Source organism: Rana temporaria, chromosome 1, assembly GCF_905171775.1.
Source record: "Rana temporaria chromosome 1, aRanTem1.1, whole genome shotgun sequence".
Classification (NCBI taxonomy): domain Eukaryota; kingdom Metazoa; phylum Chordata; class Amphibia; order Anura; family Ranidae; genus Rana; species Rana temporaria.
The window spans coordinates 395,925,281-395,950,662 of NC_053489.1; the positions used below are offsets into that span (position 1 = coordinate 395,925,281).

Consider the following 25,382-nt stretch of genomic DNA (forward strand, 5'->3'; position numbering starts at 1 on the left):
ACCCCCAAATATTTCATATGAGAAGCACACCATGTAAAGGGGAAGGAGGATTGCAACCGTGTACGCAGGTCCGGTGGGACACTCAACGACAGGATTTCGGACTTTGCAAAATTAATTTTGAAATTAGAAAGGGCTCCGAAAGCCCGCAATTCCATCATAATGTTAGGGAGGGAAAGCAAGGGATTCGCTACATAAAAGAGAACATCGTCCGCATAAGCAGAGAGCTTGTGTTCATGAGAGCCAACACAAAAGCCCTTGATATCAGGATTAGAACGTATCTTATTAAGTAGAGGCTCTAGGGTGAGGGCAAAAATAAGGGGGGACAGCGGGCAGCCCTGTCTTGTCCCATTCCTAACAGGGAAAGAGTCAGAGAGAGTGCCATTTACCTTGACCTGGGCCTCTGGGCCACTATACAGGGAGGAGACCCAGGAAAGCATTTTCGGTCCAAGTCCCAATCTAGACAATACAGCCTGCAGATACATCCAATCCACCCTGTCAAATGCCTTTTCGGCGTCAGTGGACAGGAGGAGACAGGGTGGATGGTCCGCCTGCGCCTGTGCCCATTGAATCAGCTGAATGGCCCGATTCGAATTGTCCCTCGCCTCCCGACCGGTAATAAACCCCGTTTGATCAGGATGAACAAGAGAGGGAAGAAGGGGCTGCAACCTATTTGCGAGTATTTTCGCCAAGATTTTAATATCAGTATTTAAGAGCGAAATCGGTCTATAATTACCCGGCACCATACAATCCTTCCCCTCCTTGGGCAGCACCGATATATGGGCTAGCAGGCCCTCCTTAGGCATAGGGGTACCCGAGGCCAGCGCGTTAAAGTAGGTGCACATAGGGCCCGAGAGCAGGGGAAGGAAGGCACGGTAGTAGGCATTCGTGTAGCCATCGGGGCCAGGGCTCTTCCCCGTTGGCAGGCCCTTCACAACAACTTCTAACTCCTCAGAAGTAATCGGAGATTCTAGGACCTTACTAGTCTTGAGGGGGAGTTGAGGGGTTCGGGCTTCAGCTAAATAGTCACGGATACGTTCTTGCTTCTGCGCCTCCGTAAGACCCGGGAGTATGGCAGGCAGGTGGTACAATTGAGCATAGTAATCTCTGAAAACGGCCGCTATCTTAGAGGGATGAACCACCGGGGGACCCGACCCTACTTGAAGCTTATGCACATGACCTGAATCACGCTGTTTCCTCAAAGCCCTGGCAAGGAGACGTCCACATTTGTTACCATACTCGTAAAATTTAAAGGACACACGACGCAGACGCTCACGTATACGGGTGTCGAGCAAAGTAGCTAGCTCCACGCGAAGGGACTCTAAGTTAGCCGACAGCTCCGGCGTCAAGCGTCTCTTATGTTCAGTTTCCGCGATTTGTATTTTCCGCAACAGGGATTGAAGGTCTCCCTCCCGCGCTTTTTTCAGACGCGCTCCCTGTGATATAAGCTCCCCCCTTAGCACTGCCTTGTGTCCCTCCCAGACCGATGCCGCCCCTACCTCCGCTGAGGCGTTTTCAGAGAAATAATGAGTGATAGTGTCGGAAACGCTCTTGCGGGCTACAACATCATCAAGAATATTCTCGTTCAGGCGCCAAGTCCAAGACTTAGCACCAGAAACCAGCGGGTGTATAGATAGGGACACCGGGGCGTGATCCGACATGGTGATGGAACCAATCGACGCACCGGACAAAGAGTCCAGGGTGAACTGGTCCATCAGCAGTAGGTCTATCCGGGTGTACACAGCGTGTGTCGCCGAATAATAACTATAGTCCTTCACCCTCGGGTGGAGCGTTCTCCAGCAATCCACAAGATGGTGTGTTTGTAAAGTCTTACGGAAACGTTTCAGGAAAGCAAAAGAGTGGGCAGAGCGTCCGGAAGATGTATCCATGGCAGGGTCAGGGCTAACATTAAAATCCCCCCCTAGAATCAGCTGACCCTCCCGAAAATGGGAGAGGGAATCCAAGAGGGAGTCCAGGAAGGCCAGCTGACCAGAGTTCGGTGCGTACACGGTTGCAAATGTAAACATACGACCCATGATGTGCCCCTTAATGAAAACAAATCTGCCATTCGGGTCAGCCAGCTGTTCTGACAGGACGAAAGGGCAGGCCTTGTGTATAGCTATAGCGACTCCACTAGACTTAGAGCGGGGCGAATTACTGAGGAACCATTGAGAATAAAGGTGCGTAGGCAGGCGGGGGACCGAGTCGGTGCGAAAGTGTGTCTCCTGCAGAAAAAGAACATGTGCCCCTAGGCGTTTAGTCTCGAGCCACAACTTACTGCGTTTGTTGGGGGATCCCAGCCCTCGGACGTTATAGGACGTCACCTTTAAGGAAGCCATAGGGTAGATATTCGGGGAGCCCCCCCTAGCCAGGAGGGGAGAGAGATCTGCAGACATCCAAACCACGGTGTAATGAGTACTGAAAAAAACATTGAGAACGGAAAAAAAAGAAAAACGTGAGAACAAAAACAAAACATAACACATATTAGCCTCCAAAAGGGAGGTGATTCAAAAAACCCCCTGAGGTATCCAAATCCGATTGGTCGGGGACCTCCACCCAGTCGGCAAGCCGGCATAGGGAGAAGGTCAGCGAGCAACCCGGGATCCCAACCATGGGACAGGACTCCATGGAGTCGGCCTACGTGGGGGAAGAAGCGCAGCATGAGGTGCGAGCCCGCCCACAGGGAGTAAGCCCGCCGCATATCATTAGAATGGCAAGACACCCACAGAGGATGTCGCCCACAGAAAAAATACCACAGCAGCATCAAAAATGCGAAAAACAGTCAAACATAATAAAGCATCAATAACAGTGCCCTCAACTCGTGTGCAGTATAAGAAAAACCTGGCAGACAGTCCACCGTCAACCACGGCTCAGTAGATCATTTAGGACCCCCTCTGGGGGGGAGATGAGGGCTGAGAAGCCAGATCTTCTTGGGGAGCATCCATCCGGGAGCGGCGCCTGTTGCGGCCCTTACGCCGGGCCGTACGCCAAGGGTGCGATTGCATGGGCAAGGGAATCTCAGGAGCGGACTTCCAGTCTGGAACATCGATGGTAGGGAGGCCCAGTTTCTGCAGAAAGTGTGGCAAATCATCCACGGTGCGTAAAACAAACCTAGCGGCCATCCTTAGTCACGGAGAGCTGGAAAGGAAAGCCCCATCTATAGGTTAGCTGGGCATCCTGCAGTGCTGCAAGTAACGGTTTCAAAGCACGGCGTTGCATCAGGGTACGTCTAGACAGATCCGGAAAAAAAGACAACTGTGCCCCATCAAAGTCCACATGACGTACCCCCCTGACATGGGCCATTATGCTTTCTTTCAGGGAGTATTTATGCAATTTGCAAATAATGTCTCGTGGCTTGTCAGGGTCATCTGACGGTGGGCGCAGCGCCCTATGTGCCCGGTCAATTTCGATGCGGTCAGGTGCATCTCGGCCAAGAACCTGCTTAAAGAGGCCCTGTAAGGAGGGCACAATGTCCCTGGGGCCAGTGGCTTCGGGCAAGCCTCTGATACGAATATTAACCCTGCGGCTTCTGTTTTCGAAGTCATCCATTTGATCGATTAGGGCTTCAATCCTGCGGTCCTGTCTCTTGCAGTGTTCATGGAGAGACTGTAGAGCCGGAGCAACCACATCCCACTGTGCCTCTAGGTCCTCCACTCTACCCCCAATGTGTGCAGTGTCCGCCTGTAAGGCTTCAATGTCCTGCCTTAGGGCCTTCTCGACCCTGCCAGCAAACAGCTCCAGATCAGCTTTTGTGGGGAGAGCCAAGATGTGTGCTCTAAGATCTGCATCCCCCATCATCTCATTCAAGGGCTCCGCTGCAGGCAAGGAGCTGGCCGTGCTAGCAGGGGAGGTGGGAAGCTGTGGCGAGTGAGGAGGGGAAGGCTGCTGCAGCGAAGGGATAGGAGAGGCCGCGTGTGAGGCCTTGTACCTGCTCGCCGGCGCCATCTTGGGAGTCTCAGGAGCGCGTCCCCGCTCCATGAAATAAACGTCCAGAGAACCGGATCGGTGCCGGGAGGATCGCTGTGGTTGCGGCGAGGTCTTCCGCTGCTTAGCCGGCATAGTTGTGGAGCAAAAGGACCCGGCGGATGTCTGCTGTGGATGCTGTTAGAACGGCGGGCGGACGGAGCTCCCTACAGACACGTCCTCACACGTCCATGCCGCGGCCACGCCCCCTTTATTTTACTTTTTACACTGTCCCTTGAATTATTTTTTTTTATCACTTTTATTCCTATTACATGTACAATCCCTTGTAAAATAAATATGAGATGACAGGTCCTCTTTATGGAGCGTTCTGGGGGTTAATAAGACCCAAAATCTCTCCTCTACCTTGAAAAGAAAAAGATGAAAAAAATAATCTTTTGCGTTAAAAAAAAAAATATGCCACCGGATCCTTTTTGGCCACGCCGGTAAAAATGGTAAGCCCGAGAAACACAGTCGAGTGTCAGGAGGGGGGACAAGCCCTCCTGCTGCTTCTGAAAGCGAGCAGCTAATTAGACGCTCAGACTGCTTTCATTAGAAAGAAAGTCACCAGCAGAAAAAAAAATACCAGAATTATGGCTGATAGCAAGCCGCACCGTATATATACGTATTGCTGTCAACAAGTGGTTAATAAAATTATACAGTAATAATAATTGTCAGAAAGAAAATGCAGACAGGCCTCCTTACAACTGTAGAGCTCCCTTACACTGGTGGTCACTGAAGTGCTCTATTACATTGGTGGTCAGTGGAGAATGGCCCATTATGATTGGTACTCAGTGGAGAAGGACCCCATAACACTGGTACTCAGTGGTAAGAACACTACTTACATTGGTGGTCAGTTAGAAAAATGCCTACAACATTGGTGGCCAGAATGCTCTCTTCATTGGTCAATGTGAAGAATGCATCTTACATTGGTGGTAAGCATTAAGAATGCCCTTAACATTGGTGGTCAGTGGTAAAAGCCCCTAACATCGGTTGTCAATGGAAAGAATGCCTCTAACTTTGGTGGTCAGTGGTGAGAATTCCCTAGACCTCTATACCAAATCTATGTTAGGAGAGTCTTGCCTTTCTTAATAAGGGAATGCCAACAATCGCATTGGCTGTAAATAGTTGCTTTGTACACAATTTGCATTCTATGAAGTTTTATGTTTTTCAGTGACCATTATATGCTGATGTTTGTTATTCAAGTCAGTTATCTGTCAGTTCTACATTTTCTTCCCCGTGAATACTTTCTTCACTCTTTGGATACATGTTTCTTTAACTCAGTAATTGGTATCTACAGGTTGTGATTTATTTTGGATGGGTTGCAGATTTCAACGGGATTTTGCATTTCCTGAAGAGCGTAAACATAAATATTGCTTGATTTGCATCCAGAACTCTAGAGAAGAGAGTGGAGGAGGCTGCCTGTAGAGTGCGTGGGAGCAGGACACAAAGGGCCGTGTTTGTAAAAAGACAATACATTGTAGATTCATGTGTGGATCAACTTGTACACTGCAAGTCAAGCATTGTATAAACAGAAAGGAGTCTAGGTCGGGGCCCTCATTTCTTAGCGGCCACCCTTTACCCTTCCTTCAGCCTACTATAATTGTATTTTTCAGGGATAACATTTTGTCGAATTTCAATAAAAATAACATTACAGTGCAAAGTGCCACAGTACAAAATCTATTTTTCAGTATGTTTGGCATTATGTCTCACACACTTTTCATAAACAAAACAGTTTTTTTGTAAGTCTGTTTCAAGAACAGCATTTTCTGTTGTAGGCTGAGGATGCTAATTTAGTTGTATGCAGTTAGAAGTAGCAATGTTAGCCTGCCATGCAAACTGCTTTAGTTGGTCTTTGGGTTGCCAATGAGGACTATACAATAGCCACCTGAAGGACACTCGCAGCAGGCTAACAACGCTGTGGTGAATTGCGAGACTGTGAATTTGTTTTGTCAGCCTGCAAACACACATTTCTAAATCTGGAAGTGACGTTCCTATTTTTATTTATTTTTTAAGCCTATAGCACCTGGTACTCCCAGGTAGTCTCCCATCCAGGTACTAACCAGGCCCGACTCTGCTTAGCCTCCAAGATCAGACGAGATTGGGTGCTTTCAGGGTGATGCTATTTTTAAAAAAAATTGGCAATAAATACAATATTATGTTTGTGATATACCATAGCCAAAGTCTTTCAGAGCTTTGAGTGAGTGAGTAACTTGTATAACACTACAAATGTGAACTAAATCGCCTCAAGGTGCTTTGCATCCAGTGTCGTCCTGATCCTTGAGAAGAGGTGGGTCTTTTTTCCTGAAGGCGCAGTGGTTTTCTTCCATGCAGATGTTCGTTGGTAGCCGTGGCCCGTGGACTGCAAATCTTCGTTCTCCTTTAGATTTGTAGCGGGTCTTGGGGATGCAGTGGAGCTTTAGTAAAATATAGTAATATTATTGTGAGGAATCCGCCACAGGGATGGCTAAAACTGTGTAGCTACAGTAGGAGGCTGAGACAAGACTTTATAAATCTGGGGTCTCCATCCAAACACCAACAAACCTAAAGATATAAGTGAACCAAAGAGTAACAGAAAGCATAATCAGCAAACTAAATATATACAATATATACAAATAGCAGGGTAAAACTGAAGGTTCAGGGAACATATAGAAAGGGGAAACCAAAACTAGGATCAGGAAAAAGGGGGAGTGGGAACAAGGCAGCATGGTTCAAGGTATAGGTACAAGGCAAAGAGCACAATCAAGAGCAGGAATAGGATAATTATCTAGCAGTATCTGGCAGCAATCAAAACATGGGAGTGAGAGAGGGAAATGTAGAAGATGAACTAAATACTCTCTCAGAGACCTACTTACGGCATCTGGAACAACAACCTGGTGCTCTGGAAAGTTCCACCAACAGGTTATTCAGGCCCTGACAATTATACAGTAGATACCTATAACTGTCAAATCCAAAATATTCTTGTTAGTTTTAAATTTAAAAGAGAAGTGTGGTATTCACACACTGAAGTGCTGCACTGTAAAGAAGGAGGGAGAGGCTGGGTCAGGCTCTCAGAGGCATGTTGAGAGGCCGAGCCAGCTGCTGGTCAGGCATCTGGGCAGATCCCGACATTATTGTTGGGGTCCTTGCAGAGCCTGGATTGGGTCTGTGACGTTAACCAACAGCAGACTTTAGCCAGCTGTCGTCTCACTCTGTGCAGAACTAAGTGCACTCCTGTGACCTATATAGTTACATAGTTACTTAGTAGGTGCGGTTGAAAAAAGTCCATCAAGTCCAACCTATGTATGTGATTATATGTCAGTATTACTTTGTATATGTTGTGGTCGTTCAGGTGCTTATCTAATAGTTTCTTGAAACCATCAATGCCCGCTGCTGAGACCACCGCCTGTGGAAGGGAATTCCACATCCTTGTCGCTCTTACAGTAAAGAACCCTCTACGTAGGAAACGTTTTATCCCTATTGCGGGGTCACCAGTATGGTATTTGTAAATTTAAATCATATCCCCTCTCAAGCATCTCTTCTCCAGAGAGAATAAGTTCAGTGCACGCAACCTTTCCTCATAACTAATATCCTCCAGACCCTTTATTAACTTTGTTGCCCTTCTTTGTACTCGCTCCATTTCCAGTACATCCTGGACAGCATACTCTAGGTGCAGCCGCACAAGAGTCTTGTAGAGCAGGAGAATTATCGTTTTATCTCTTGAATTAATCCCCTTTGTAATGCATGTCAATGCTTGCTTTGTTAGCAACAGCTTGGCATTGCATGCCATTGCAGAGCCTATCATCTACTAGGACACCCAGGTATTTTTCCATCCTAGATTCACCACAGAGGTTCCCCCCAGTGTATAGATTGCATTTGTATTTTTGCCACCCCAATGCATTATTTTACATTTTTCTACATTGAACCTCATTTGCCCACCCCATTAATTTGTTCAGATCCTGTTGCAAGGTTTCCACATTCTGTGGATAGGTTATTGCCCTGATTAGCTTAGTAGTGTCCGCAAATACAGAGATTGCACTGTTTATCCCATCCTCCAGGTCATTTTTGAACAAATTAAACAGGATTGGTCCCAGCTCAGAACCCTGGGGGACCCCACTACCCACCCCTGACCATTTTGAGTACTCCCCGTTTATCACCACCCTCTGAACCCGCCCGTGTAGCCAGTTTTCAATCCATGTACTCACCCTATGGTCCATGCCAACGGACCTTATTTTGTACAGTAAACGTTTATGGGGAACTGTGTCAAATGCTTTTGCAAAATCCAGATACACCACGTCTATGGGCCTTCCTTTATCTAGATGGCAACTCACCTCCTCATAGAAGGTTAGATTGGTTTGGCAAGAACGATTCTTCATGAATCCATGCTGATTACTGCTAATGATACCGATCTCATTACTAAAATATTGTATATAGTCTCTTATCATGGCCTCCAAGAGCTTACATACTATTGATGTTAGGCTAACTGGTCTGTAATTTCCAGGGATGTATTTTAGGTCATTTTTAAATATTGGTGCTACATTGGCTTTTCTCCAATCAGCTGGTACCATTCCAGTCAGTAGACTGTCAGTAAAAATAGGAACAATGGTCTGACAATTACGTGACTGAGTTCCCTAAGTACCCTCGGGTGCAAGCCATCTGGTCCAAGTGATTTATTAATGTTAAGTTTCCCAAGTCTAATTTTAATTCTGTCCTCTGTTAACCATGGAGGTGCTTCCTGTTATATCATGAAGATAGAAAGTTTTGGTTACTGAGGCCCCCCGATTCCTTTGTGAAAACTGAGGAGAAGACTAAATTCAATACCTTCGCCATCTCCCCATCCTTTGTAACCAGATGTCCTTCCTTATTCTTTATGGGGCCATAATGGTCTGTCCTCCCTTTTTTACTGTTTAATTACTTAAAGAATTTCCTTGGATTTGTTTTGCTCTCCTCCGCTATGTGTATTTCATGTTCTATCTAATTGCACCCTTACATTTCTTGTTGCATTTTTTATAAAGCCTGAATGCTGATGATGATCCCTCAACCTTGTATTTTTTGAAGGCCTTCTCCTTTGGTTTTATATGCATTTTTACTTTGGAGTTATGCCATCCAGGACTTTGGTTCGCTCTTTTCAATTTATTACCCAATGGGATGTATTGGCTAATGCCCTTATTTAATATGCTCTTAAAGCAAACCCATCTGTCCTTCGTGGTCTTTGTTCCTAAGATTTTATACCAATTTATGCCTTCTAGCAAGGTTCATAGTTTAGGGAAGTTGGCTCTTTAAAAATCAGAGTCTTTGTATTCCCCTTATGTTTCCTATTTGTGTGATTTATACTAAAGCCAATTGACCTGTGATCGTTGTTACCTAAATTGCCCTGTATTTCCACATCAGTGATCAGGTCTTTATTGTTGGTAATCAGTAGATCCAGTAACGCTTCATTTCTAGTTGGTGCGTGTACCATCTGACCCATAAAAGTGTTTCCTCTGCCCAATCTATGACTGTATAATTAAAATCCCCCATTATTATAACACTTCCCATCCTTGCTGCTAATCCACATTGTGATAGGAGATCTGTCTCCCCCTCCTCCCTCAGGTTAGGGGCCCTATAGCATACTCCCAGTATTATTTCCCCCTTAGCTTCATCCCCTTGGAGCTCTACCCATAAGGATTCCACCTCCCCTAGCCTCCTAAGTGATGTCATTTCTCACATTCTTTTCACTTCACATTATCCTTGCAATAAAGGCTATACCATTGAATGGTGGCCAGCCAATCATGAGAGCTGTTGAACCAGGTCCATGAAACCTAAAGAAGTATGTCCAAAAGAGTTTTGATCATACTTCTCCTTTAAAGTGGGAAAGGGCTAGATCCACTGTCAGTTTTTTTTTTTTTTTTTTTCGGTGTCTCCTCGTTTCGGAGGCTTTCAAAGTATCCATCAGAATATTGCTGTTAGACTATTTTCCTTCTTTCGGTCTTTGCATTTATATGCAAAATCATAGGGAGGCAGAGAGAACAGGGACATAGAAAGCAATTGAAAATTGAGAATGCACTCACCATTGCCAGGAATGCAGCACCTATCATTGCCGAGAATGCACTCACCATTGCTAGGAATGCAGCACCTATCATTGCCATGAATGCACTCACCAGGAATGCAGCACCTATCATTGCCAGGAATGCACTTACCATTGCCAGGAATTCAGCACCTATCATTGCCAGGAATGCACTCACCATTGCCAGGAATGATCAGTGTCCATCTGCAGCAAAGCCCAAGTGTCCATCTGCAGCCAGCCGTGCTCACAAATTTACTAGTTTTACATTTTGTCACTGAGATAGAGCCGAATGTCCTGTGTATTCGGCTGAACTTGGCTCCTCTCGCAGTCCCACCCCTTGGCCCGGCTCCTATGATGGACATAACACACATCCAATGGTGGGACTGGGCGTGACTGCAAGCGGAGCCGAGCCTAGCCGAGTACACAGTACACTCGTCTCGGGCTATTTCGGTGGCGCTCGCTTCTCTTCCCCTCATAGGCACTAGGCAGCAGGGATCGGCGTATAACACGCACAAAAGTGCATGTTATACGCCAATAAATACGGTATATCGTTTGTGGCCCCGGCGTTGGGAGATCGTCGGGCCGGACTTTGGTCATGCCTGATCCAGACAGACTATCCAACCCATCTTTAATATTTATTGTCATTTTTTTGTATAGTTTTGTAGTAATAAAGAAATTGTAAACTTTTAAAAAAATCTTCTGAACCTTTTTCTACTTTACTTTTTCTCCAATGTGGAGGAGTGGAAGAGGACTCCAGTGGCAACATGTTAAGCTTGTGCTGGAAAATAATGGTGGACACACAAATTATTGACACTTTGGACCCAATTTGGTCATTTTCACTTAGGGGTGTACTTACTTTTGTTGGCAGCAGTTTAGACTTAGACTGTGTGAGTTATTTTGAGGAGACAGCAAATTTACACTGTTATACAAGCTGTACACTCACTATTTTACTTTGTAGCAAAGTGTTATTTCTTCAGTGTTGTCACATAGAAAAGATATAATAGCATATTTACAAAAATGCATTAATATAAACTTGCTGTACACCTGTTATCTTTGCATTGGCAGCTGGTTATTGGACATGAAACAAGTAGGTGTTGGTGGAGGAGGATGAAAACTTACTGCAACATAAGCAGGCATAAACCAAAGCAAAGCATAACTTCCATTTACATCATTTTATTTCCATGCCTCCCACATTTTTTTTAAAGGCTGTATACATTAAATGTGTTTTTGTGGCTCTGTCTACATAAGAATGTCTACATGTAAAGTAAAAATCTACAGTAGCTTTCATGCATCCCTTGCTGTGAGGTAGACATGTGCACACTGAAATATTTTGTTTTGGAATTTTGTTTTCGTCTGAAAAATAAATTTATTTAGTTACTCCCGAAATTCGTTTTTATTTATTTTGTTCCGTTAAAAAATGCATTTGTCTGAAAATTATAATTGATTAAGGTCGAATCTGTCATTGAAGGCTAATGGTGTCTGTCGAATGTTCTAAGAAGATTCGACGAAGCAGCTAAACTGTACGACGCCGCAATCGTACATTTCCGGTTGAATGCTCCGCCCACAAGCTATAGTAGAATTCTAATGTTGTATGACTAGTAATAATTGTATTTATTATTATTACTAGTCACACCAACATTAGAATTCTTCTATAGCCTATGGGCCGAGCATTTGACCATAAATGGCCGCTCGCGGCGATCGTATGTTTTTAGCTGCTTCGTCGAATCTTCATGTCTCTATAATGTCTATGTCTAATGTCTCAATGTCAAATCTTTTCTCTCTATGTCGAATAATCTTGGACTAATAGAATTAGGTTAGACACATTTGACCGCAGGTTCGACAGACACAGATCGCTATTGATACCTTCATGTCAAATCTTCTATCTATATCGAACTGTTGTCGCAAAGAAAACAAAATAAAGATTTTGGATTCTGCACGTTCGTTATCGTTTTTTTTTTTAAATGAACGCGAAAATCCCTGAAATTCAGACAAAAATGCATTCGGACGAAAACAAATGCACATGTTTATTGTGAGGTATAGAACCCCTAATGATATGGTACCATAATTTGCAGAAGCATACAAAACTTTCCCCTGGTCCTCCCCAGGAAGGCCTGATGTCAACATCAAATGTTGTATGATTTTTTTACAAGTATACAGTAATTCACAAAAGTGAGTACACCCCTCACATTTTTGTAAATAATTTATTATATATTATTATGTGACAACACTGAAGAAATGACACTTTGCTACAATGTAAAGTAGTGAGTGTACAGCTTGTATAACAATGTACATTTTCTGTCCCCTCAAAATAACTCACACAGTCTTCGTCTTAACCGCTGCCAACAAAAGCGAGTACACCCCAAATTGGGTGCATTGGGTGCATCTTATGCATTAAGGTGAAAAAACATCCGACGGTACCGCCCCCCCCCCCCCCCCGAACCCCCGTTTTACTTACCTCATCCCTCCAAAGTCCCCCACGCGTCCCCGTGATCCTCCTTGGTTCCCAGCCTGGCCGTTTAAGGCTAGGCTGGATGGATTGATAGCAGCGCAGCCATTGGCTATGCCCGCCGCTGTATCACTGGAGCGCGCCCGCAAAATCTTTCCACCATGCACGCTCGCTCGCATGAAGGTGGAAAGCTCTTGCGAGGAGGAGCCGAGACAGCCACAGAGGGACCCCAGAAGACAGGGTTTGAGGACACTCTGTGCAAAACGAGCTGCACAGTGGAGGTAAGTATAACATGTTTGTTATTTTTTACTTTAGTGTTCCATTAAACATGTATTGCAAGATATGTGAATTAAATATCCCTGTTTTCCATTGCATAGTTTGCTGGAAAGGGTGTAGCAGTGTGCAGAGGGTTCATCCAGAATTTGTGGTGGTAATATGTTGTCACACCCCTTTAACACCTGATAGTTAAAATACATGTACAAGCTATTGGGATTTGACCACAGGTATATCTTTTCTAGACATGTGCGTTCCCAACGAATGGATTTTCGTACGAATTTGTTAGTATTCGTACATTTGGATCAATTCGAACATCTGAAAAGCTGAAAGAGTCAAAATACAAAAATTACGGAATAAGCAAAATAACGAAAAAGCGAAAATACGAACGTATGATTGGACAATCTTACTAAAATACGAAACACCGAAAAAGCAAAAGAACAAAAATTACGAACAAAAATAACGAACGATTTGCATTACGTATTTTAAATCCTTTGTCTGTTCGTATTTTCATTCTTATGTTCGTATTTTCATTTGTGTGTTTTGTAAATCCGTTTCTTTGTCTGTTCGTAAATTTGTGTACTTGTATCATTCTTTCAAATGGGCACTGGGCAGTGTAGTTAGTGAGTGATGTATCTTACTTAATATCTTAGCCAATCAGCTTATGTCTTTTGTGTTGAGTCACATTGTACGGTGTAAAGCCTCGTACCTACGATCAGACTTCAAACAAACTTTTCCGTGGATTTTTGTCTGAAGGGAGTTGGCCAGACTTTTGAAACCGAAAAAGTTTGTCCGATGGAGCGTACACACGGTAGGATTTTTTGGAAAACGCTCATTTTGACGTTTGTTGGCAAAAAGTCCGACCGTGTGTACGGGCTTAAGAGAAAGTATATCTTAATATGGATTAGCCGCGTGTTGCTATGTATTTACGAAAGTACAAAATTACAAATCCATTAAACGAAAATTATTATCTAACAAAATTACGAATTACGAATTTCGAATTCGAAAAGAAATTAGACAGAATTACGAATTACGAATTTCGAATTCGAAAATAAATTAGACAGAATTACGAATCATTCAGTATAAACGAAAATAAAACTGTTACGAAAATACGAACGGGTCCGAATAGGAAAACTTGCGTCTTACGAAATACGAACGGGTCCAAATAGGAAAACTTGAGTCTTACGAAATTACGAATCATAACAAATCTACAGAACGAGACGAAACGGAACAAAAAAATATGAAAATTTTTGTTGTGCACATGTCTAATCTTTTTTCTATTAAGTTAACATTGACACCCCCTGCAGATCGCAACTGCAGTGCATTTTGAATGCAGTGCAAGAAACGCACACAGAACACAGATTTTCTGCATTCACGCTGGTGTGAACTGGCCTTTAGTCCGAATTTGCATGATTTTGTTCTGCTCTCAATAAAGTCCCACAGTTGGAAAGTATTGTTGATTAATATTATTAGTATAAGACGCAAGATGATTTGTATTGGGGAGGGAGGTTTTGTACTGGGAAGGGGGTTTTCATTGGGAAGATTTATGACAGAATGGGGCAGTGGACCTTTGCTGGCATGGGGGATTTGGGGAAAAGAGGATTTGTGCTGGGAAGGATGGGGGGAAGGGATTTAATCAGGACGGGGAGGGGTTTTTCTTGAATGGAGGACTTGGGGGAGAGGATCTGTGCTAGAAGTGGGGAGAGGATTTTAGCTGGAATAGTGGATTTGGGGGGATTTGATAAGGGGAAAAAGGTTTTGGGCTGGGATGGGGAATATGTATTTGTGCCAGAACTGGGAGGAAGATTTGTGCTAGAAAAGGGATTTGGTGTGTGGGGGGGGGGGGTGATTATGCTAGAAAGGGGGAGGGGAGAGAGAATTTTTCTTTGGGGGAGAAGAAATTTGGGGGATTTGTTGTGCAGGGGGAGGGGGGGAGATTGGTGCTGAAGAGATTTGGAGAGGAGGAATTGGGTTGGGGAGAACCTGCACTGGAATGGGGGTGTGCTGGGATGAAGGATATGGGTCGTGCCAGTTCAGTTTAAATTTTCAATGCTGTGTGACTTCCTTCATGCTGCGCCCCATTACATTAGGACAGAGGTACCAGCGAGGCTGTACACAGTGGTGGGGATTGCATTGTGGAGGGGGCACCAAAATGCACCTTTGCCCGTGTAGACAAAAATGCTTGCATTGGCCCTGCCCCAATTCTCTCCTCCTAACAGCTTTGAAGGAGATGGTTGATTTATAGCTGCAGCTTGCACTTTCCAGAGACAATCAATGGCAAGTGGAATGCGAAGACTAAAGCCAATACACACAAGGCTGAAAAAAAACCTGAAGAACTGGGGAGGAGATCCTGTACTGGCAATCTGATGTTAGTACAGTGATATACCCACTGAGCTATTGTGTTCTGACAGGGAGACGGCTCAGAACACACTGGTCCGCACTCTGAGGCCTCATACACACGGCCGAGTTTCTCGGCAAAAACCAGCAAGAAGCTTGCTGGGTTTTTTTTTTTGCCGAGGAAACCGGTCGTGTGTACACTTTTCGACAAGGAAACCGACAAGGATCTCGTTGGGCCAAAAAGAGAACATGTTCTCTATTTCCTTGACGGCAATGGGAAAATTTGGCTCGCCGAGATCCTCTGCGGCTTCACAAGGAACTCGACGAGCAAAACGATGTGTTTTGCCCGTCGAGTTTCTCGGCCGTGTGTACGCGGCCTCAGCCATTACTAACAACCAACGTTGTCATAGGTTGATAAAAAGAATATTGTGTCGTTGTTTGCACTGGAGTCACAGGAACTGAGGGAGAAGAGAAACATTGGAATACTAGTCAGTACCAATGTGCTATGCTGTGTTTGCTTTGGAAGCATAAACCATCACTAATGTTCGGTATCCTACATGTGTAAAACTACTATTTTTTTTAATTTTAGGCCTCTTTCACACAGGACGGATCCGTGATGATCCGCCCCGTGAACATCCGCTTGCTCAACGGGGATCGCTCCGTTGATCCCCGCTGAGCCGGCAGATGACAGGGCGGTCCTCTCAGACTGTGCAGGGACCGCCCTGTCAGATCTCCGCTCTCCCCTATGGGGGGATCGGATGAACACAGACCATCTGTCAGTGTTCATTCTATCCGCAGACGGATGGAAATATAGGGTTTTCCTCCATCTGCAGAATCGGAGGATTGCTGAACCGGGTGAGATCGGGTGTCAGCGAATGTTCATCTGCTGACACCCGGAATCTCATAGGGACCAATGTATGTCCCTTTTTCATCCGGATGGATGGATGGATGAAAAAGCGGACATACGGTCCGCCCGTGTGAAAGAGCCCTTAGAATGGGGTGCCTCAAGATTGTGAAGAATTTTAAAGGGTGCCTTGATAGTTCTACAACATTGTTTTAAATGACTACAGAATTCACTTTCAATGTCCTATGACTTCAAATACTCAATCAAGTTCAAGAAAAATGTCCACTTTCCACCTTTTTTAGATAATTTATGAGAACAGAGGTGAAGGTGAATACGGCTCTTTTAGTAAATCAGCCCCATTGTGTTTGAAAAGGGGGAATGCTTTCTCTCATCTCCCTGAGGATACATTGCTCCCCACACATCATTTGCAGTATGTCTTGGCGCAGACACACCCGGCTGAAGCAGCATCTGTTGTAACTCCTTACATGCCTCGCTTTCATTAGCCATATTGAAAACAGACTTTGGCAGTGTGTTTCTGCCAGCCATCACTTCTAAATAAATCTCTATTTTAGAGCCAAGCTAAGTTTTGTCTGCAGAAAGACCATAAAAGTTCAAGGGACAGCATAACAATGGAATAAAAAGAAAGATGTCTCTTAACCCTACCGATACCCTGTACAGTGACTGCATGTGCAACGCCTTACTTTTAGCTTCAGACACAAAACACTCCGCAAATAATCTCTCCTCTGTATTTGCAGAGGGCCTGCATCGTTCAGATCTGTGTTTGATGTTTAAGGAACTGTGAGATCAGGATATTATTCTGTTTTCAACATGTGAGTGCCAGGTTTTCCTTCTCACTATAGAAAAATCAAAGTAAACTTGCCAACAGAAAAAAGTACTCATTTGAATTATATGTAGGGTGCCACCTCATGGTACCTGAACATAGCTTTCTTTGTTTCCAAAACTTCTTCCCTGTGTTATGTGGACCTCTAAACCATGGCACAAACTGTGGGCAGATCTTGGTAAAATGTAGGTTGTGGAGGGAATTAAAAAGATGATATGCATAAGGACCCTGCGGTGCCCATATTGGTACATTTTCTTGATGATGGGTTCTCTTTGTGGGCGCTTTTAACCGTTTTTCGGCCGTTAGCGAGGGTTAAAAGCGCCCTGCTATCAGTCGAAAAGTGCCGCAAAAACGACAGTAAAGTGCCGCTAAAAATAGCGGCGCTTTACCGCCAATACCCGCCCGCCCCAGTATGAGAGTGCCCTAATTATTATTTATTTAAAATATTACCAAGTTTTAACTGATTGCAGGATAACTATTAAGAGTTATTTACTATTGCCAGTTGTTTTATATAGATACTGTAGGCATGTAAAGTCTATTCACTGAGAATATTTTTTTTTTAAATGTATATATATATATATATATATATATATATATATATATATATATATATCCGAGTAGAAAGTAGGTGCATGGGACTGCAAAAGGATGAAGGTCCAATAAAGTTTTTATAATGGTCAACGTTTTGATGGGGGACAGCCCACCTTTCTTGATATTCCGTATATACATATATTGAAGGATAGCTCCCGACTGTTACCAAATTTCGAGGGACTGTCCCTGATTTAGGACACTTTCTAGAATACAAAAAATAAAAACGTAAAGTTAGCCCAATTTTTTGCATAATGTGAAAGATGATGTTACGCGGAGTAAATAGATACCTAACATTTCACGCTTTGAAATTGCGCACATTCGTGGAATGGCGACAAACTACCGTACCTAAAAATCTTCATAGGCGACACTTTAAAAAAAGTTACCGGTTAGAGTTAGAGGGAGTCTTTTGCTAAAATTATTGCTCTCACTCGGATGATCGTGGTGATACCTCACACATGTGTCATTTGAACACTGTTTACTTTTGCAGGCGCGACTTACGTATGTGTTTTCTTTGCTGCGCAAGCACGTGGGACAGGGGCAGTTTACTTTATTTTTTTTCTTATTTATTTTATTTACAAAACATTTTTTTACGCTTGTGGGTTTAAAGAGGAACTGGAGTCTGCTCACATAAGTTGTAATAAAAACATCTTTGCCATTCTTTAGCTTCCCTCCAACCACTTTTCATATTATTTTATATATACTGTGATTCTGTACTTGCCAAATATGCTGCAGAAATCTCCCTCCATTAAGCAGTAAGTCTGGCTGCCTCCATTTTCACTGTGGGCAGCTGAAGCTGTTGCCTGTTCACTTCCTGGATTCACAAAGACACACCTCCAGCTCTGCAGCTCTTATTGGCCCTCTTATGACTCCCCCCCCCTTCTTCCTGGCAAACTCTCACGAGAGTGAGCTGTGTATAATGTCATAAGCCTAGGCTTTTTACCAGACAAGAAAGAGGAAGTGGTTTGTATAAGGTATTTAAAAATGTTTTACTATCCAAAGTTAAAACAAGGCAGAAGATTTAACAGATGGAAAGATGAAAAAAATACTCAAGGTCCTCTTTAACTAATATTTTTTTTGTGAAATTCGCCTTTACGGGGCGTGACAGGGAGTGTGTCCTGTGCCTTCATACTTTTGCTAATAGGTGTCCCTCGTTCCCATCTCAAAAAGTTGGGAGGAATGTTGAAGACATATGTACCTGTTGTACTCATTTAATATAGTGCCTTTAAATTATTGGTGCTTTGTTTCATACTGTGGTAAACTGGCCATAAGCACAAAATGAGCATTGCATGTTCCTCCATGCATTTGGTACAGGCAGATGCCACTGACTGATTTATCTTGGGGAATATTTGAAGACTTTGTCCAATGTCTATTATATCTTGGAGAGAAGGTATATCTGGTGGCGTCTTCTCCCAGCTCTCACCTCCACCAGCATTAGCATAAACCCTTGAGTAATCTAAACATTCACGTTAATGTTCATATCTAGCCAAACAGAACTTTCCCATGGTCGGATTGTGCCTGCACAAGTAGTTGTAAATCACAGAGATAGATGTGTAGCGGTGCACTCTGGGCACAGGTTCAAAAGATCCACACATCACCTTGTTGTCTGACCCTCCATTCATCCATCTGTCACACTTCCATTTCTTTAGACACAATGAAGAGTCACTTGCTTTACTTTGCCGTATTTTTATGATAAAAAAGGGATTTCTTGGGAAGAGTTGGGTAAGGGTGTGATGACATGGTATGCCTATAGACATTTGCATTTAGTAGATTAGATTCTGATGATAAGGCACATCAACGATTGTATTTTTAGTGAACTGCGTCACTGCAGACTATTGCTCCCTTCATGCTGCCCTGTTTAGGATAAGTCACTCTGAATGACTGGTATGGTGATGAACAGTTATCCAAATGCCAGCCAGTGTCCAGAAGGTATCCTCCATACACCCCCCTCTGACCCCACAGTCTCTATACTGAAAATGGTAACTGCCGGACTACTAGACCCAAATAGTCCAGTGATGGAAAGGCTGAGTTCCCCGGCCACAGCCTTCCATATTGAGATGAGATAAGGTTAGAGTCCCTTATTGTAATATCCTGCTGTGGAGAACTGACCGTGCAACATCCCGTCTAAGACACCCCCTTGTGGCTTTCAGTTACTAGGGGCAGCAGCAGATATTCCCAAGCCTCCTCAATAGACTCCTCTGGTCCCATCACTTGCTGTCATGTACCCACTGACCTGTTCCATGGTCCCCGGTCAATGGAAGACACATGGTTCAACCGCACAGCCCAGCAATAACAGTTCCAGGTTCCTTTCTCTTAGTATTAAATTCCTTCTATGCGGTGTTGAAGAAAGGTGGTCCTCCATCAGGACTTTCTACTCAGCACCTGGTAGGCCCGCAGGCCTGGGGCCCCTCACACAGAGACTACTGCCCCATCTTCTTCTCTCTCACGACTCCCCCCAGCGGCATGTTACCTCAGCTTATATAGCAGGCCGCCCCCTGCCAACCCTAGTTGGGGATTGGCATAGCTGCCACACAAGCTGCCTGTCATTCAGAGCCTCCAGCTCTGCCCCCCTTCCAGAAAATTCTCCTGAAGGCAGCGGAGGAGTTTCGGAGCCTGAGCACAGGTGGCCACACCCACTGCTACTCTGACAATCCCAGTCCCAGATCAAAACAACCAGGCCTAACATAAGGCATAGGCCTGACTAGATTTTGCCTGCCATGACAGTTTAAAACAAATAAACACTATTTCAGCACATACCAAAAGGTAGTGGGCGCTACATATGTATTTTTTATAATGTTGCAGTTTCTCAAGAAACTGCTTGCCGCTATGAATTACGTTATGCGTGTACATGGTTTACATGTATTGCATTTAAATATTCCACTTTTATTTAAAACATATGGGAGTGATTTACAATGTACTAAACTGAGGAAAAGTAAGGTGATCATGTGCTCACAAACATTCTGTCATGCATGGGAATTAAAAAATATACTATATACTCTCAAATACTGAATTCCAGGTAGTTAAAAATGATGAAATGCATTTAGTGTTAGTACCTTGTTTTGAGGAAAGTGAACTTATCAGCCTGCTACTTCTCCTTTTACTGTTCAGTCACAGCCTGGGGAAAGGACAAGACCTGTGTGTGTTACTGAACCACAGGAGACAAAAATCAGGCCTCCCAACCTATGAGACAGGGTGGTACTGTGTGGCAGGGCTGTCGATATCTCAGAAAGGGATGTGCAGAAACGCAAATCCTTTGGCAAATAATATACATCTACTGCATGTATTTCATCTGCGTTTTCAGCTGTTTGCTTGAAGTTTAGCTTAACCACTTCCCGACCACGCTATAGCCCAGTGTTGCTCAACTTCAGTCCTCAAGGCTTCCCAACAGGTCATGTTTTCAGGATTTCCCTCACGTGAAACGGCTGTGGTAATTACTAAGGCCTCGTACACACGACCGAGTTTCTCTGCAAAAACCAGCAAGAAACTTGCTGGGAGATATTTTTTTGCCGAGGAAACCGGTCGTGTGTACATTTTCGTAGAGGAAACTTTCGAGAAACTCGACGAGCCAAAAAAAGAGCAAGTTCTCTATTTCCTCGACGGGAATGGAGAAACTTGCCTTGTCGAGTTCCTCGACAGCCTAACAAGGAACTCGAGGAGGAAAACGATGTGTTTCACCCATCGAGTTCCTCGGTCGTGTGTACGAGGCTTAAGGCAGGGAAACTGATCAAATTATCTGTGCAGAATAATGGAAAGCCTGAAAACATGAATTGTTGGGGCGCCTTGAGGACTGGAGTTGAGAAACATTGCTATAGCCTAATGACGGCTACAGCATGGTCATCCATTTCTGGGAGGGCGTCATATGATGTCCTCCATTGATCATGCCCACCGATTAGGACACAGCTGATCACAGATTAGGGTCAATCACAGCAGCCCTTTACCATATGATAAGCTGTGTCCAATCACAGCTGATCATGATGTAAACACAAGCCGGTTATTGTCATTCCTTTCCTCACACTGACAGCTTATGTAAAAGGGACATCTACACTGATAAACAGGGCACTCACTATCATTGTCCTCATTATCAGTGCAGTCCCAACAATGCCCACCAGTGCTGCCAATCGGGCCCACCAGTGCTGCCAAGCAGTGCTCATCTGTGCTGCCAATCAGTGCCCATCAGTGCTGCCAATCAGTGCATCCTTATCAGTGTCACCTAACAATGTTTCCTATCAGTGCCCATCAGTTCCACCTATCTGTACCATTCAGTGCCATCTATCAGTGCCCACCAGTTCTTCCAATCAGTGCCACCTATCAGTTAGGGTTGCCACATTTTCTTCAAACCAAACCCAAACACTTTAACGGCACAGAGCACATTCTCTTTCGTAGTATACACTATAGGATTATAAAAGACCTGGGACATCTTTGGGTGCTCCAAGGAGAGTGGTAATGCAGCGTGCTGCAGAAAACAGTGGATGTGGCCAAACTGCTCTTGCTGACATCATCGCGTCTGCCCCCCCTGTGCCCCAGTGATACTGAACCTGCCTTCAGACCGCAGCCTGCAGCTCCCAGATGGCAACAGATTTTTGTGTGACTATCTCAGTTACTTAGGGAGTCACAGCCCAGTCAAAATAATGTGTCCAGGTTTTCAGGCAGACTGAAACCCAGCCACATAATTCCAAACACAGACTGTCCAAGTGAATCTCGGACAGGGGGCAACCCTACTATCAGTGCCCATCAGTGCCGCCTATCAATGCCCACCAGTGACACCTTATCAGTGCCTATCTGTGCAGCCTATAAGTGCCCCTCAGTGCAGATTCATCATGCTCACATCAGTGAAGGAGAAAAATTACCTGTTTGCTAAATTTTATAACAAACTATGAAAAAGGTTTTAGTTATCTTTTAACATTTTTGGTCTCTTTAAATTTATTTCGCAAAGAACAAAACAAAAAAAAAAAACTGTTTTGATTAAATACCAGCAAAAGTAAGGTCTATTTGTGTGAAACACATAATAAAATGTCATATGGGTACAGTGTAGCATGACCACGGAATGGTCATTCAAAGTGTGACAGCGCTGAAAGCTGAAAACTGGCCTGGGCAGGAAGGGGGTAAAAGTGCCCAGAAGGCAAGTGGTTTAAACAAAAAATACATGATTTCTGAACATAATATTACTATTATTATTATTATACAGGATTTATATAGCACCAACAATTTGCGCAGCAGGACAGGCATATATTTTACTTTGACTTATTTTAATGCACAATATTGTTTCATTTTGATCCGGTACAGTATACTGTACATAATTGCCCCTGCAATACAGATTTTCTGAATAGCCTATAGTGTACCTTGCCTATTCCTTACCTCTTCTTCCTACATCCCTCTCTCTCACTCTCTGGTTTCTGTTTCTCTCCTCTCTCTTTCTCCTTCTCCTCCTCCTCCCTCCTTGTCTTACCCTGTGCGCTCTTTCTCTCTCTCTCTCTCTTTCTGCTAAAGCTAAGCTCATTGATATGCAGGAGGCTTTGCTGAGCAAGGTACTTTTCTCCCTTGGCCGATGCGATGTGGATGCAGAGAGAAGGAGGTGATAGAGGAGCAGTGACGGAAGTGAAGCAATATCTGAATTTTAAGCAGCTTAACCTTGTGTTTTCCAGAACAGATTAGTTGCCTTGAACATTTTTGCACTGCAACAGTGAATATCCCAATGCCCGTGTTGCAACTTTGGCCTTGATAATTTTTGCTTGCACATGATTGGATAATGGACATTAGCAAAGCTTCTGCTCATTTACGAAGCACTGAAGCAACCGCACTTGCAAAGTGCGCAGTCTTCTCGCCTTTAGTAAATCAGCCCCTTAGGCCTTGTACACACGACCGAGAATCTCGTCGTAAAAGAAACGTTGTTTTCCTCAACGAGTTTCTTGACTGGCTTGTCGAGAATCTTGTCAAGCTTTCCTTGCGTACACACTGTCAAGACAAAATCTTGTTGTTTTAAAACGCTGTGACGTACAACACGTACGACGGCACTATAAAGGGTGAAGTTCGATTCCACTGGCGCCACCCTTGGGGCTGCTTTTACTAATCTCATGTTACTGCGTGTTAAGTAAAAGTTTGGTGAGAGACGATTCGCGCTTTTCAGTCTGTTACAGCGTGACGAATTTGCTATCTCCATTACAAACGCTACTTTTAACCAAGGTGCGCTCCCGTCTCATACTTTATTCTGAGCATGCGCAGGTTTCTAAGCATACACACGAACGTGTTTCTCGTCGTAAACCAGCCCGATGAGGAACACGACGAGGAAATTGAGACTCCCGACAAGAAAAAACAAAACCTGGTTCTCTTTTTTTCTCGTCGAGATCCACAACAGTTTTCTCGACGAAAAATATACACATGACCGAGGAAAACGGTCGTGTGTACGAGGCGTCAGACTTTTAGCAGCGTTTAGTGGCAGGAGAGTTTAGAGGCAGGAAAATTAAAACCCTCTGCCAGTGCATCCAGGAGCAGCAGAGTTGTGGCAGAAAAAACATTTGATGCTTGTAACTGCATGTTAAAGCTAGGCACATTTAGGGCTTGAGCATTAATTAATTTCAATGGCCTGAATAAATGAATTTACGCCTAAGTGCTTGACGCCTGTAAACGTACCTAAACACTTGTAAATATGTTGCACATTGATGCTGACTTCTTAAAAAATAGGCCTGTGTGCATGATGCCTTAAATCACAACAACCATACTGATTCAAACCAAGAAAGAACCTGCGATCTTTAATGCCCCGTACACACGACCGTGTTTTCCGACAGAGGAGAGCTTTTGACCAGGGAATCCCGGCCGTGTGTATGCTCCCTCGCAGTTTTTCTGACGGGAAAACTGCCAAACCTGTTGGCAAAAAAAAAAAAAAAAAGAACCAGGTACTCTTTTTTCCCGTTGAGATGCCCAACTGACTTTTTCCTGTCAGAAATCCTGAGCGTGTGTACGGGGCATAAGATGTGGTTTGAAAGTGTTTAAAGGGTCACTAAAGACATTTTGTTTTTTAGCTAAATAGCTTCCTTTACCCTAATGCAGTCCTGGTTTCATGTCCTAATTGTTCATTTTTGCTCTAATCCTTCTCTGTTCTGCACACTTCCTGGTTGTCTGTTTCCTTATGAAAAAAGTACTGGGAGCTTCTCTCTGTGGTCTCTAATCAAGAAGGTGTGATTACTGTGTGTCTAAAACCCCTCAAACCCATCAGTTACATTTTAAAAACAAACACTGCCCTCTATTGGCTCTGTGTCTCTGTCCTTCACAGAAGAATGAAACTAGATGAAAAGCGAAACCGAAACTGCAGGCACATTATATGATTGATTTTTATCTATTTTTAATCATTTTTAAAAGGAATCAGTTAACTATTATGTCTCTATACCCTGTAAACAGTAATTTCAGCAACAAAAAAAAAAATTCCTTTACAACTCCTTTAACCTTGACTTTTTTACATACACCTTTTTGTCTTTTGAATGACTGCTATGCTATGTTTTCGGTGCCCTTTTGCACCTTTACGCACTTTTATTCATTGACCGGGGCCAATTTGAAATATGCACTTAAGGCCGGGTTCACACTGGCTGCGGCTGCGGCCGCGGCTCACAGCAGGGCGTCCAATGCAAGTCTGTTCACTGTTTCAGGTGTGAATCAGGTCAGAATTTTTTGCTGAATTCGCACCTGAAATGGACCAGAAGACGCACAGGACCCTTCTGCAATTCGGACCGCGACCACCCCAGAGGTGTGTGAAACCAGCTCTATTGAAAGCCAGTCACACTCTCCTGTGAAATGCGAATTGGATTCAGGGAAAAACCACATCCAATTTGCATAAGTGTGAACCCAGCCTAACACATGAAAATACAAGGTAGAGCAACACAACACACAGAGACGCTGTCACTCAAAATGAATGGCAGGATACCCAAAAGCACATACAGCATCCCCAAACCTTACCATGTGCAACACACAAGTGGTGCCCTACCTAAATCCAAAGGTCAACCTGTGCTTATGACCCCATGTAGCAGCTCAAAGGAGTTCACTTACAACAACACTTCTTGTTTCAGAATTGGAAGGCATGTGG

General features: G+C 44.0%; 1 protein-coding gene and 1 pseudogene across 3 annotated transcripts in view; one reads left to right on the forward strand and one right to left on the reverse strand.

Moving 5' to 3' along the window:
- SSBP4 (single stranded DNA binding protein 4) overlaps nt 1–25,382 on the forward strand; it is a 613,000-nt gene that overhangs the window by 425,594 nt on the left and 162,024 nt on the right. The gene's annotated exons all lie outside the window — the stretch shown is intronic.
- LOC120925448 lies at nt 5,975–6,084 on the reverse strand (annotated as a pseudogene).